We start from the raw sequence: 15,812 nt of genomic DNA on the forward strand, positions 1-15,812 counted from the left end.
TTCAACCCTTTGTACCAAAAATAGGGAAATTAACTCTCGTTAACAGAATGTTGTTACAGTCATGTGGATCATGATCATTACGACCAATAGAGTAATTGGTCGGACTCCTTTACTATTGCAGATTTATTACGCAAATCTCAACTGTCTCCTCGAAGTGCGCATGTTGTTCTTGTTGTTTCAGCTTCGAGGTTCGTGTTGTTCTTGCTGTTTCAGCTTCACGGTTTGTGTTGTTTCCGTTGTTTCAGCAACTGCAAAATGTGGCTCTGCTAGTTAGGCAATTTCAACAATTGTTCAGCAACTTAGTCAACTTCAAGGATCAATTATAAATATAGCATGATTACGTGTTGAATAATTAAACATATAGCAATGAGGAGAGTTACTATATTTTTGGAATGATTAAGTCAAAACACTAGCAAAAGCTTTCAACTAAGGGTTGAAGAGGGTAATATAATTACAAAATATAAGGTCAAAAATAGACAATATGGGATCCTAACATCCCCCACAACTGAAAATGTTGCATGTCCGCATGCAACGTCTACTCTGAATCTGAGTCGGAGTACTAGAATGAACAGTGTAAATTGCTTATGTAGTAACTATAGAAGGTGCTATCAACCATGTCTCTAAACCCGTGGACACTCTGAAGTTTCTTCCATGCTGCCGACTCTTCCTTTTTATTCAATTTAAATTGAGCCTTGTATTATTCTCTAGGAAGCCATAAGAGAGGGAAATGAAAGTGGTAACCGATCCATCATTCAGCACATTGTCTAATGAATTTAACATAATCAGGTATGCGTGAGATCGCCGCTTGAAGATTGAGGGGATTGTAGGGATGATATTCCCGTCTTTCTTTAGGACAATGTTCCCATAATAGGTTATTTTCTTTTATAGCCAGAGCTCCTTTAGTTTTCACATAATGTTGGCAGTCTTCCAAGACTGCTACATGCATATTCCTAATATGATCGGTCATCCCTGGTTCTCGTAGAATTCATTGATGTTCTGTAATGAATATGGCTGCATTCTGTGGTTCCGAACGAATCCAGAGAAGACAATTCTCCTCATTGTGTGTTGCAGACATAAAAGCATTCTGCCAAGTAAGCTGATTGGCCAAGAAGGAAATAAAGGCTCTTATTTGGATATCGCCACAAAGAGGAAGTAAACTAATCTTTCTATCTTCAAGCATAACCTCATTGTGAAGATAGAGTTCACACAGCAAGTTCTGGTCATTGTTTGGTGCTTCTGCAAAAGTCTCAATAAATTGCTATGGTGTAGAGACCTGGTGGGGTCTTCCATCCTTGATTGCTTTTAATTGGAGGAATGCTAAACATTCTCTAAAAAATACAGAATAGTTAAAAGAAGGCTTCCTTGTAGTATGTAACCATTGGACCAAATCAAAGATGAGGGATAGTCTGGCTTTTAATTGTTTATTCTCCTTATGTTGTGCATGAGACTGTTCAAGTACTTCCCAATTTCTGTATGCATAGTTGAGCCATAATGACTTCTGTTGTTGAAATGCCTTTCCTTGGGAGAGCTCATATTCTGTCTCCCATCTCTTAGTTAGTTCCTGAAAACGGGATGTCTGTGCATGAGCATTGCTAACACAAGGAGGTTCAGTTTGTGTATGCAGAATTGTAAAATCCTTTGGTTTTGGTTTCTGTTCATCAACAACTTGGGTAGGTCGAGGTGGTTCTGTTTCTTCCTCTAAAATTCTTGAAGACCCTACTGGTTCTTGTGTAACAACAGGGTGTTCCTTTTTTATTATAATAGGACTGACTCCAGTCAACGGAACTGCAATTATCTTATATCCTGCTCGAGTATAGATATCCCCACATTCACTGCACATGTATTCATTGTATTGATCCTTCTATGCACTATTTTTAGCTTGAGATGCTACCTGAGCTAACATGTACAGATTGAGTTCCTTTTTATAGGTTTCCCTAACCATTGTTAACTCTTGTTGATAAGCCTTAATTTCTTATTTTAAAAACTCATTTTCTTCCTGCAGGGAGGCTAAAGTAATCGGGACTTCTGTAGTTGCAGATTCCAATGGAGAAGAGAATTGTTGTTAAACATTAACTTCATCATTTGCATCCACAATAGGTGGTTCTTTTGTATCACCTGTTGGGTCAGTGGCTGGTTCCTGTGTATCAGCCATACCTAGGGCATCTTCTTTTTGATTTCCAACAGGTGGTTCTTGTGTATCGCCTGTTGGGTTAGTGGCTGGTTCTTGTGTATCAGCCACATGTCGGCCATCTTCTTTTTGTTCGCTAACAGGTGGTTCTTGTGTGGCACCTGTTCGGTTAGTGGCTGGTTCTTGTGTAACAACCACATGCCCTATATCGTCTTGGGTGTCTACTTTAGATGTATCGGCAACTGGTTCTTGTGGAGCAGCTGCCTCTGTTGAGAAAAATGATGTCACAAAATCGTGAACGCTTTGTATTTCAGCACCTAAGGGTGAAGAAGGTGAAGGTTCAGGGCTATGCGGGATACGGGGATTTAGAATGATAGGAGGGACATTTGGGATAATGGCCTCAGTTGCTGTAGACAACCTTGTTCATTGTCGTGGTAGGGAATCAGGAGAGACAATAGTTTTTCTCTTGTGAGCACTTTTTCTCACGGTAGGGGAATTATTAGAAATAGTGGCTTCCATAACTGAGGCCCTCGTTCTTCTTTTTAATAGGGTTGCAGCTTTCTAGTGTTTTTTCCTCTTAAGGAAAGTGATGAGGGTATCATCATCCGAATCATCGGTAGGGATATGGACTCTAGGGGTGGATGGTTCGGCTTTATTAGGGAGTGAGGTGTGCTTCAGATTTTCAGTGCTCGATTGGGGTGTTTCTGCTGCTGGTTGCTGAGTTTCAGACGCTTGCTGGGAGTTTTCCTCGGATTGCTGGGAATTTTCTTCATTTTGCTGAGGATTTTCCTCAGCTTGCTGAGGAGGGTTATTGAGGGGAGGTGGATTGTGCAGGGCAAAGCCTCTATTTATTAGGAGTTGGACCAAACGATGGTGCGTGAGGCAGAGGAGTTGGTGCCTTGCGTTCACGGTATAGTGTGCCATATTTTTTAGACAACCAAGCAGATAATAGGGAATATTTATTAGACGACCATGCCGCAAATGATTTAATAAAACAAATTCATGTTGGTAGACTACCTGATAATGGCCCTCGCAGGTGAAATAATGCTTAACAAATTCTGCAACCTTTGGCCATGGAGGTGGTAGTGATCGAAGTGCAACACCCCTGCCTTTGGTTTCAACCTGCTCCACTGGTAACAGGAAATATTGTTGTGCATTGAGAATGAGGTGTTTCCTATTGAACCAGTGAATAGCATAGGTTGGAAGCCCTGAAACTTGCGCTATGTATTCTTCTATTGCTGGAATTCACACCCCTCGGACAATGGAGTACCCTTCCCTCAAATTGCATGCAAATTCCATAACCTGCTATGAATCAAAATCCAGAAGTCTTCTGAAGTAGTCCACCCATCCTGCTTGTAGAAAGATTTGGTATGCCTCCTGGTAGAGTTCTAGTAATGTCGTCGAGCCACGTTCATGGCTAACAGCATCTCCTCCCATAGTTACTGGTTTAGACAAAATACAAAGTGTAGAGCCGAGTTGCCGAGGTCGAAATAGAGCATAATGTTACAAATGAAATTATGACGTGATAAGGTACAGACGAGGTGGATTAGATACTACCACGAGGAATAGAGATGGTGGTGATCAGCGTGTCATATAATGATTACAACATTTCGGTAATCCCCCCCAACTGCAGCTGAATGATATGGTTGGTGGTACGACGCTTTTGGCAGTCGTGTCAATTATCTCCTCATTAACTACAATTTAATATTCACACTTAAACACGCATACGTTTACATTTACCTTTGGTTGTTGCAACGAAAAGTGTTATCTCATCCTTAATAGGTCAATGATCATTATAGAAAGGGTCTGTAAGGTATGAGTGTTGTAGGGAAAAGTATCCGACTCGGATGACCCTATCCCACTCTAAGGGTGACAGTTCCTTAGCAACAACTGTAAAACAAACTACTTAAGGTTTACTTCTTTATGAAAGCAAAAGAGAATGGAGAAAGCACTAACCGTTGCCTTGCGCTTAATGTCGAATCCAAAATCTTCTCTTTGGTCGCTTGCTCCTAGCTCTTTGTTCTTCTGCTCGCCCAGCTACAATGAGATCCTGCAAAATAACAAAGAAGGAAACTACAAGAGGCATGCAATCATAACTGGTTCATGGATTAGTGTAAACCAAACATGCAATCATCACAATATATAATTGAAACAAGAGCACATAGAAGAACCTCAATAGCTTTTATTAATGAAGAAATAAAGGTTCTGAGAGTATTACAACCATTGAAGGCTCCAACCCAGCAACACCTCCCAGCAGAAAGAATTGCTCTTCTTCACCTCTCTCAAACAATCACCCAATAACTCAATAATGAAACCAACAGCATATCATTACTTTGCACAAAATTCCAGCCTCTTGAGCTCATAGGAGAGAGCTCAATATATAGATGAGTTGAGAAAGGATGAGTTAGCTTGCAACTGATGTGTAGCTGCCTTGTGTCCTCTCTCTCTTCAGTTAATCTTTAGTTGATCTTCAGTTCTTGAGTCCACTTGGTGAACCTTGCTTCCACTTGGAGAAACAAAGCCTCTGACTCATCACAAGGCGAAATCCCTGATCCAAGTGTCATTTTTGGAAGATTCCAAAGCAATGACTCACTGTGCCACTTGTCCTTTCTCGCTCAGCGCAGGTGGCCTTTGTCCCACTTGCTTTGCAACGCAGGTACACCATGGAGCAACTGAGTTTCAGCGCAGAAACCTAGTGGAGCACCTGCTTTGATTTCAGGATTGCTTGTTTTTGAGTGTTTTCAGGTGGAGAACTGATCTGAGAGCTATTGGTTTGCTGACCTTGTTCCTCTAGGGGTAGGAACATCATGTTTAGGGAACTTTGGATCCCTTGGATTATTGACAATTCATGCTTGTTGTTGTAAGGCACAAAATTGTCTATAATAGATGCCCCCTAAAGTATGAGGTCGTTTATCGGGTGAAATGCTTTATTGAGAGGATCCGAAGTTCATTCAATCTGCTGAGAAGTGTCCTGTAATAAGATACAATACAATACATTATTTTTCATACATTTTTCATGATATAGCTGAGGCGGGCATTCCCATGCTCAGCTTTATAAATACATTTTGGTAAATAGAACAGACGATCGTCTGATTGTAGACTGATAATTCTCTGCTGAAATTATCATCCTTTGAGAAGGATGATCATCTGCTGTAATGATGTACATATCAAATGTCTTTATGTCCTGAATATATATCGCAGCCCGGATGGATGAAACTAGATCCGGGGTCTTCAATCTCTTCCGATCTTCACTCGATGTACAAGTCGATCCATGTGAGAATTTCTTGAAGTCGAACATGGAAAGACATCGCTTGATTACCAGTCAATGATGTAAACCGTTAACAAGCGCGAGAGGAGTCACCAATAAGGGTGATGACCCTCAAGGTACGGCAGTACAATCCACATGGTGGGAATAAAGGACTTGGCGTCGACCACCATGCAAAATCTTCTGGTCGAAGGTCATTGATGTATACCTGTCGCCGGAAGTGAGAAACTTGCCATTGAGGCATGCAAGCTTCAAAGTACTGAGGGGGGTGTTCCTAGATCAACTCCTTGGATAATGAGCTGATGTTGACAAGGAGCGATCCGTCAAAGGAGGGCCTTAATGAATCCCACATCAGTGACATGGAACGGAGCTAGTGATTGTGATGAGGTGAAAACAAACTGTGATGTATGATTCAGGGTGGCGGTCATGAAGTGGATGAAGGATAATGTATGGCAGTGGGTGGAACACGGTTGACTCTTTACAGAACCACATCTCTTGAACATATAACGACACTGATGTGATGGATTGGTAGCATTACCCCAATTGTGGATGGTGTGGCGAGGACCATGGTTATGAGACCGGTGAATGAAACAACCCAACCCGATGTGATACGGAGGACAAAGTGTCATGTTCAAGAGCGACTTGCTACCATTAATGCTGTGAGGTTCTCCCAATTTTTCCCCAGTCATTGCTGACCAGTACCTCTTTATTTTTGTCAAGCTTGAGGAGGATAACATATGCTTGTTCTATAACCTGCCCTTTGGGCAAGCCCATCGCTATGTTTTAACGAGCCTAGCGATAGGGAAACTCGTTCTCGTCTAAAGACAAGTTTGTCGCTATTTAATCATTTTAACGAGTCTAACGACAAAGAAAACTCGGTCCTTTTCATTTTTAGAGAGTCTGAAAAGGTACGAAAAGTTAACTCCAAAATTCCTTTTTCGTCTTCTAATCCCTTGAGTCCGAAAAAGTATAAAACAATACAGAAGGGATGAATTTTCGATTTCTTTAACGAGCCGAACAAAACAAGCGCTCGATCTTTTTGTGTAATAATCCCTCAGGTCCAAAAAGATTAAAATCTAGAGGAGGGATAGCTCTTCTTGTCTTTTAACGAGCTGGAAGGCCAAAACTCGGCAAACTTTTCATATTTTATGAGTCAGTGAAAAGAGCTCAAAGAAGACTCGTCTTTTGAGGAACGAGTGATGAACAGGGATAGCAGCAGATTCCAGGTACAGGTTGGAATTCTCCAATCATGGCAGTGTCACAAGGATGGCTAAGTGGAATCACTCTTCACAGCTGTTCCTCAAAATGGGTAAACAAACATATGGAGGTGAACGATTGGCCAAATGAACGGATGGAGGTGATGGCATATAAACACGACCAAGGGCTTTTAATATGGCTTTCAAAGGTTACATTTCTCCAGGTTATTTACCAGTTCATTTTTTCTGGATGAGCTTGAACTGTAGGGAAAGATTGCTCACAACTTGTGTTTATTTTTTAACGAGCATGAACTCTGTACAAAACTGCTCGATTCTTGCGTTTATTTTTTAACGAGCATGAACATTGCTAAAACTGCTCGATTCTTGCGTTTATTTTTTAACGAGCATGAACATTGCTAAAACTGCTCGATTTATACCAGTCTTAATACAAGGAATGCTTTAGGTGAGGTAATCTTATTTAAGGAGCGATACCTCACTAATTACTCCAATTTGGCAGGTTTTAACTTTTTCCCTTCATCCTTTCTTTATGCAAGCTGGAAACGGCTAATCCTATGAGTTTAACGGGTTAGACCTACAAGTTTAAAGGGAGGACCTAAAAATTTAAAAAATAAATAGTCGTCCCGTGCTTGCACTCCAAAAGGTTTGCATGCCCCCAGGTATAAAGTATAATTTCGAGATTCTGTCCTCTTACTTATTATCTGAAAAATGGTTTTGTTTGCTGCCGCAAACTAAACTCTCTTTTCGGCGATGTCTATCATTAGGTTGCTAAGGATAGTGACTACTTGTTGCAGCAATTTCCTCTCTTTCTTTGAAGACTTCCCCTACTTCTCTTTTAAAACATATTGTTTTAATGGGTGAGGCTTGACATTCAAAGATGGTGCCTTCTTGCTGCCACAAATAGACCCCCTCCTTAGGAGAGCCCACTTCTTTAGACAAAGGGAGCGATTCTTCTGCTTCAACATAACTTTGACAAAAGAATTTTCTCCTAGAACAACCCTCTCTTCCTTTTTCGGACGGGGTACGGACTAGTCCATTCTTCTGCGGAAATTAACTTTATACCTAAGGTTTTCTCTGCCCAAGGCAGGCCAGGGTGCATGCCCCCTGGGTCCTAGTTCTTTTCTTCTCGAATTACTCGCATTCATCGGGAAGTAGAACCGGGGGCGGTGGCATTCCTTGAGTGAATAAACCGTTAAGGGATGGTATTTGACTATTTGCAATGCGTGATCCTGGAAATGAAAGTTGGTCTACGAGCTTGACCATTCTTCCTTCGTGCGGAAAACACATGACTCTAAAGAGCGAGGACACTATTGCCTCCATGCAATATATATAGTCTCGTCCAAGGAGTAATTTATATGCCAAGGGTCCCTGGACGACCATGATGTTCATATGAACTGTCTTCCCTTTCAATGTAACTGGAACATTGGGGAGAATCCCTAACGGGTGACTGGTTCCTTTATCAAAACCTGATAGATTTCTCATCTCAGGTAAAAGCGCCGGGAAACCCAGGGCTTTCCAAGCAACAGAGGAAAGGATACTCACAGATGCCCCTTCATCAATGATAGTTCCAGCCATCACCATTCTGTAGATTTGGACTATGATTCTGAATGGGATACTGGCTGGTAACCGGGGTCTGCCTAGTTGATTCCAATCAAAGGATACAACTAGGTTGCTTGGTGGTGGGACTGAATATACGGCCGGATACGACCCTGACGATGTTCCTTCTTGCGATAAAGGAATGGGCGCATTGCCCTGATGCTCATCAGAGTCTGTGTTGATGAAAAGGATATGGACGGTGTCATCTTTATCCTCTTCAGTGAGGGTGTCATTTGAAGATGGGTCTTCAATGACGGAGTCATTGGATGATGAAACCTCTGAAGGAAGAACCGGGTCAACTGCCGTTTCGACCTTTAGACTTTCGTCTGCTCTGGATTCAGTAGGTTCATTCTCAATGACCGACACTTCAGCTAACCACTTGAGCGGGTCAGCTGGATTTTCAACTATCGAGGGATTAGGCGCGAGTTTTTGGTATCCAGGAGGAAGTCGTAACGGTGAAACCGGACGATCTTCTAAAACTCTCTTTGCCTCATCTAAGAATGGACATTTGTGGATGGCGTGATCGCCTTCACACAATATACAGGGTGATCTTGGTCTCCCTCTTCGTCCTTCACTCTCGCTAGCTGACGGACTGCAATCAACATGATTACCAGAGGTTGATGCTACCGGATTGTGCAACCTTGGGGACCAGTCCCTTAGTATCCGGGGAATACAAGGACAATCACGATGGAAGTGGGCCCCTTTGCAAATGACACATGGCGATTTAGGCCCGGTCGGTGCAGTGTGTGGGTTTTTGTCAGCTGTCTTTTGCTTGCCCCCAGTCGCCTTCGCCATAGGCCCCTTCTGCTTCTTTTCTCTCTTCTTCTTTTCCTTCTTCTCCATGGGAGGCTGACTTTTGCCGGCTCTACCTTGTGAAGATGAAGGATCAGAGGAAGAATTGTAAGAAGTGGAAGGCTGGTGGGTAGCTCTAGACTGTTCTGACTGTTGATTCGACTGCTCAGGATTAGTGGCGATCTGGACTACATTAGTTGAAAAGAGCCATACAGGTAGGCCAATTGTCAATCCTGGAAGTGACAATGTTGCCATATGAGGCGCACCAACATCTCCCCAAGAGGAGAAGGGATTTGGACTTCCTCCAAGGTTATTTCCTTGGTTGGTGGGCTCCATACTTTTCAACTGAAAGATCAACGTGGGAATAACAGGTGATTATGTTCCGCTTAAAATAAATTTTATTAACGACGCTTTTAGACACAAACTTGCTTTTCCATGTTTTAAGAGTCGAGAAAAAGCTAAAGATGACTCTAGTCGCCTTCGATGTTTTAACGAGCCCGAAGTGACAAATGCTCGGATGGACTTTTTCAGTTATAGAGTTTGAAAAAGGCCAAAAGAAACTTCTCTGGAGATCTAGGCAGAGGGTGTGCCAAACTTTTCGCGAAACCACAGAATACGTTTTATGGTACGGGTGGTCGATCTTCGTGAATGCTGTGTTCACTGCATCGCGATCAGTAGTGCGGTCGACACGGCTTCCTATGGATAAAGGATAATTGCCTATAGGGGTCTCCCAATATATACTTGACGGTACGTGGGAGCACAAGTCCGTATTAGTGCCACCGACTCTCAGGAGGAATCATCCACCTTCATAGAGATCGACAGTCACTATGTTTAACGACGCCGGAACACGTCTCTACCTAGACCTCTAGATGTTTGCGTTATGTTACAAAGCGTTGTTATGTAAATTGGATTTATTTTAACGTTGATCTTGTTTAGCAGTTTGTCTTTAAGGATCACCACGAGATGTATATAACAAATTCCTGGATGCAGTCTAAGATGAGAAGCAAACTTTTCAATCTTTCAACTTTGAAAACGTTAACTACTGAGGGAAAAGAAAGGCAAATCTTTTCACACAGATCATAGAGCACACACTAAAATGCAAATTTTTCCTAAATCGTCAAGCACACAGTCAAATGCAAAATGCACAATGCATGTATTTTCTTTTCCCTTTCTTAATGTGGATGGATTACAAAAAGAAAGTGGTTATATAACTTTGATTTCGATTTAAAGCGAAAGTAAACAAGTTTGTCCAAAATCAAAAGACACCTTCAGATTCACTTGCTTAATCACTGGAAATACATGAAATCAAACCATACTAACGAAAGTAAAATGACTAATCAGCTATGGACAGCAAACAAGCTAACTCTTTTAGACCAGCAAAATGCCTAACACAGGTTCAGATCTAAGAGGCCAAAAGCAAGACTAGTTTACTCTTCGTTATGGGAAATTGTAAATGAGTAAGAAATACAAAGAACAAGTACAATTTCATTATATAACAGAGGCAGAATGATGGCAAGTAATATTGGTTTCAAAACAGGGCACAAGACTGACACCTAGCAGCAAAACTAAGTGAAAACAGGCAAGAGAAAGGAGGAAACCCCAAATGCACTAGGCAAATTTGGGCCAACGCAGGCTCTGCACAGCCAAACTGGCTCTCAGCGCAGGTAGCCCCTTCGGGACCTGCGTTGCAAAGCAGGTAGCCTGTGTACTACCTGCTTTGGAAAACGAGAATTGCGTTTTCACAGTTTCTGGGTCATAATTTTCTCAAAAATGCACGGTTTTTGCTCAAATCAGAAGCAATCAGTCAAGCACACTCAAAGGGATTATTAAGAAGGTGCAAAGCTATCACTAAGAGCTTACAAGGATCCTTGTAGATCAGCTCTTCAAATCATGAATTTGCTCAGAAAATGAGCAAGAGTAGCTGCCCTCTACTTCGCTTTTGATATAGTCAAAAGCTTTTCAATTTGATACTCTTTTGTTCAGGAAATGAATAGCAAAATACTACAAACACAATCAAACGGATACGATCCCCAGTGGAGTCGCCAGTTTGTTGTAGGGAAAAGTATCCGACTCGGATGACCCTATCCCACTCTAAGGGTGACAGTTCCTTAGCAACAACTGTAAAACAAACTACTTAAGGTTTACTTCTTTATGAAAGCAAAAGAGAATGGAGAAAGCACTAACCGTTGCCTTGCGCTTAATGTCGAATCCAAACTCTTCTCTTTGGCTGCTTGCTCCTAGCTCTTTGTTCTTCTGCTCGCCCAGCTACAATGAGATCCTGCAAAATAACAAAGAAGGAAACTACAAGAGGCATGCAATCATAACTGGTTCATGGATTAGTGTAAACCAAATATGCAATCATCACAATATATAATTGAAACAAGAGCACATAGAAGAACCTCAATAGCTTTTATTAATGAAGAAATAAAGGTTCTGAGAGTATTACAACCATTGAAGGCTCCAACCCAGCAACACCTCCCAGCAGAAAGAATTGCTCTTCTTCACCTCTCTCAAACAATCACCCAATAACTCAATAATGAAACCAACAGCATATCATTACTTTGCACAAAATTCCAGCCTCTTGAGCTCATAGGAGAGAGCTCAATATATAGATGAGTTGAGAAAGGATGAGTCAACTTGCAACTGATGTGTAGCTGCCTTGTGTCCTCTCTCTCTTCAGTTAATCTTTAGTTGATCTTCAGTTCTTGAGTCCACTTGGTGAACCTTGCTTCCACTTGGAGAAACAAAGCCTCTAACTCATCACAAGGCGAAATCCCTTATCCAAGTGTCATTTTTGGAAGATTCCAAAGCAATGACTCACTGTTCCACTTGTCCTTTGTCGCTCAGCGCAGGTGGCCTTTGTCCCACTTGCTTTGCAACGCAGGTACACCATGGAGCAACTAAGTTTCAGCGCAGAAACCTAGTGGAGCACCTGCTTTGATTTCAAGATTGCTTGTTTTTGAGTGTTTTCAGGTGGAGAACTGACCTGAGAGCTGTTGGTTTGCTGACCTTGTTCCTCTAGGGGTAGGAACATCATGTTTAGGGAACTTTGGATCCCTTGGATTATTGACAATTCATGCTTGTTGCTGTAAGGCACAAAATTGTCTATAACAATGAGGGTTTTTATACACAAGGTTTTTATTATTCACAAGAGGTAGTAGTGAAGGGACATTTTTAACAGGATAAATGGCTGATTCCTTTGAATAAAGAATGATATATTTCTATCGAAGTAATAGTTCATTATTGGGAATAAAAATGGGGACATTGGGTCTTTTTAGGAAAAATGGAAATGATTGGTGTTTAAGCAGTGGGATTTGGTGTTTCAGCAACGGGAAATGGCGTTTCAGCAATGGAAAATGGTGTTTCAGCAACGGGAAATGGTGTTTCAGCAATGAGAAATGGTGTTTCAGCAACGGTAAATGGTGTTTTAGCAATCGGAAATGGTATTTCAGCAACGGGAAATGGTGTTTCAGCAACGGGAAATGGTAGAGGGAACGAGAAATGACATGGAAATGCTTTCCAATCTGCAAATTAGTTCTTCCTATATTGGAATTTTTCTTTTTGGCCAGCCTCCAAAGCTAAGATCTGCAAAATAATTAATTGTAACATGGCAACCCTTGACAGGGATTATTAGTTAAGAAATCTAATCTAAAATTAAATACATAAATAGAAAATTAAGTGCATTGAGGGATAGCTGGTTCCCCCAAAAAGGCATAGTGTATGTCTGCCATGCAATTAGCTTTGAAATCCTCTTTAGAAATAGGCCATTGATACAATCAAAGTCGATACCCATTAATGGTGTTCTAGAATCATCAATCATTAGGAGTCTGACTGTTCCATTTGGAAAAACAGTATCTACTTCATAAGGTCCTAGCCACCTTGTTCTTAATTTACCTTGAATATTTTCAAAATGGGAGTCATACAGTAGAGCCCAATTACCTTTTTGGAACTGCTTGTGATTAATAGTTTTGTCATGCCATCTCATTCTTTGTTGTTGTATCATGGTTGTTTGATGGATGGCATCCAACCTCTTTTCATCCAATTCCTGAAGCTGTTGCAACCTAGCTGTCTGTGCATCAGTCAAGTCAAGGTTAACAGCTAAAGCAGTCCTTAAGGTTTTGATTTCAAATTCCACAGGAAAAACAACACTTTTAGCATAAACTAATTCATAAGGTGAAAAACCCGTAGTGTTCCTCCAAGTAGTTCTGTAAGCCCATAATTCTTCAGGCAACCTTTGAAACCAGTCCCTTCTAGTCTCCTTGACCGTTTTTGTTAAAATGGCTTCTATGACTTTATTTGTATTTTCCACTTGCCCATTTGCCTGGGAGTGATAAGGTGTAGTCATTTTATGCTTAATGTGATATTTCTGGAGTGTATTTTTGAAGCCATGAGAATTAAAAGCGGGTCCTCCATCTGTAACTAGCTCTCTACGCAAACCAAACCTAACAAAGATTTCTTCAAATAGAAAAGTTAACACTAATTCTTCATTAGCTTTGATCAGTGCCTTAGCTTCTACCCACTTAGTCATATATTCTGTGCAAACAATATATAAACTATTTGATTGGATGGAGGATTGATGGGACCTATAAAATCTAGTGCCCATCTTTCAAAAGGTTCAAGTATTACCTGGGGGTTGAGTGGCTTTTCATCCTTGTGATTAGGCTGGCCCATTCTCTGACAGTTGTCGTAGGCCCTAACATATTTCTTTGTGTCCTTGAAAAGTGAGGGCCAATAGTAACCCATTCTAAGAACTTTGTGTGTTGTTCTTTTGTCCGCAAAATTCCCTCCACAAGGGCCATCATGACAAGCCTTCAATATATTATAAACTTCATCTTCTCTGATGCATCTCCGAATTTCCTGATCGAGTCCTGTGTGCAAAAGACACCCACTTATCCAGCTGTACCTAGCACTTTGTTGAACGATCTTTCTTTTCTCTCTGTGTGATAGGTCTGACGGTAGTTTTCTTGCAACTAAGTAATTGGCAATGTCTGCATACCAAGGTGAGTGAGAAGATACTGCAAATAAATATTCATCAGGAAAAGAATCATCTACTGGAATATTTTCGTCAGTTTTTAACCGAGAAAGTAAATCAGCAACTACATTTTCTTTACCTGGTCGATCTACAATTGTGATATCAAATTCTTGTAATAATAATAACCATCTCATAACTCGATCATTTGTAACTGATTTGTTCATTAAATATTTAATGGCCGAGTGATCGATATGAACAAAAGTAGTATAACCAGTAATATAATGTCAAAACTTATTAATAGCATAAATGACTGCTAAGAATTCTTTCTCGGTGACTGTATAATTAAATTCAGCAGGGGTCATATTTTTACTAATAAAATAGATAGCATAGGGAAGATTGTTTTCTTTTTGACCCAAGACAACTCCAATTGTAGTATCTGAAGCATTAGAGGATATATGAAAGGGGAGTGCCCAGTCGGGTCCTCTTAAAATGGGAGCTGTAGACAATTGATGTTTAAGTTCATTAAATGCTTTTTGACAACCATCAACCCACTTAAATTCAACATTTTTCATAAGTAAGACAAACAAAGGAGAAGCTATTTTAGAAAAATCCTTGATAAATCTTCTATAATATCCAGCATGTCCTAAAAAACTTCTTACATCAGTTTGAGTTTTAGGGATAGGAAGAGTCTGAATGACTTGTACTTTAGCTGGATCAACTTGAATTCCTAGGAAAGAGATGAAGTGTCCCAATACAATACCTTGATTCATCATCATATGGCATTTCTCAGTACTTAAGGAAAGATGTGCTTCTATACATCATTTAAGTACTTTTTCAAGGTTCTGTAATGCATCTTCAAAAGTCACACCATAAGGAGTAAAGTCTTCCATAAATATTTCTAAGAAATCATTAAGCATATCAGAAAAAATTCCTATCACTCTTGTTTGAAATGTTGCTGGGGCACCACATAGTCCAAATGGAAGAACTCTATAGGCAAAAGTTCGCCATGGACTAGTAAAAGTGGTCGTGTCCTGATCTTGGGGTGCAATCTTGATCTAATTAAATCCACTAAAAGAATCTCTTACCTGCCAAATTGTCTAGTACCTGACCAATAAATGGTAAGGGGTAATGATCTTTCTGGGTGGCCTTATTTAGAGCTCTGTAAGCTACACACACTCTCCATTTCCGATTTTTCTTAGGTACTATTACTAATGGTGAAACCCATTCACTATCAGATATAGGATATATAGATCCTGCATTCAATTCATTCGTCGTTCGGGTTGACAGCCTGGGTGAGATCCTTCTTTAATATAAATACGATGAGTACATAATTCAGAAGAGATTCCCTTCATATCTGGGTAATCCCATGCGAATGCTTATTTATTCTCACGGAGTAGCTCCATTAACTGTTGTGTTTCAGCATATGTTAGGTTAGGGTTTATATTTAATGTTTTGCCAGGCTCGATTTCGACTCTTATACTTTTGGAGGGGGTGTCAGCTGATGTATGAGATAAATCTTTAGTTCTAAGGTTTTGCTGGGATTCAGATTCCAAGATTGTAGTCAAGTGATAATGTATTTCAGAGTTAACTGAAGAAGGTTCATAAATGAAGCTACTAATTAATTCATCTTGGGTTGAATCTTTAAAAGTTAGATCTTGTCCGACAGTCAAGATGGTTTGGGTCTCATCGTCCTCATAATCTAACCACATAGACTTATCATTATTAATCATAGGTGTAGCATGAGGGTAAAGAGTAAGTTGTTTGGTTTCACATCCATTATAAATTGTCATTGAACCTGACCTACAGCTGATGAAGGCATCTACTGTAGCCAGCGAAGGTCTTCCT

The sequence above is a fragment of the Pinus tabuliformis genome, chromosome J (genome assembly GCF_031772625.1).
Source record: "Pinus tabuliformis cultivar Carrire ecotype Pingquan chromosome J, CPIR1, whole genome shotgun sequence".
In the NCBI taxonomy this organism is placed as follows: domain Eukaryota; kingdom Viridiplantae; phylum Streptophyta; class Pinopsida; order Pinales; family Pinaceae; genus Pinus; species Pinus tabuliformis.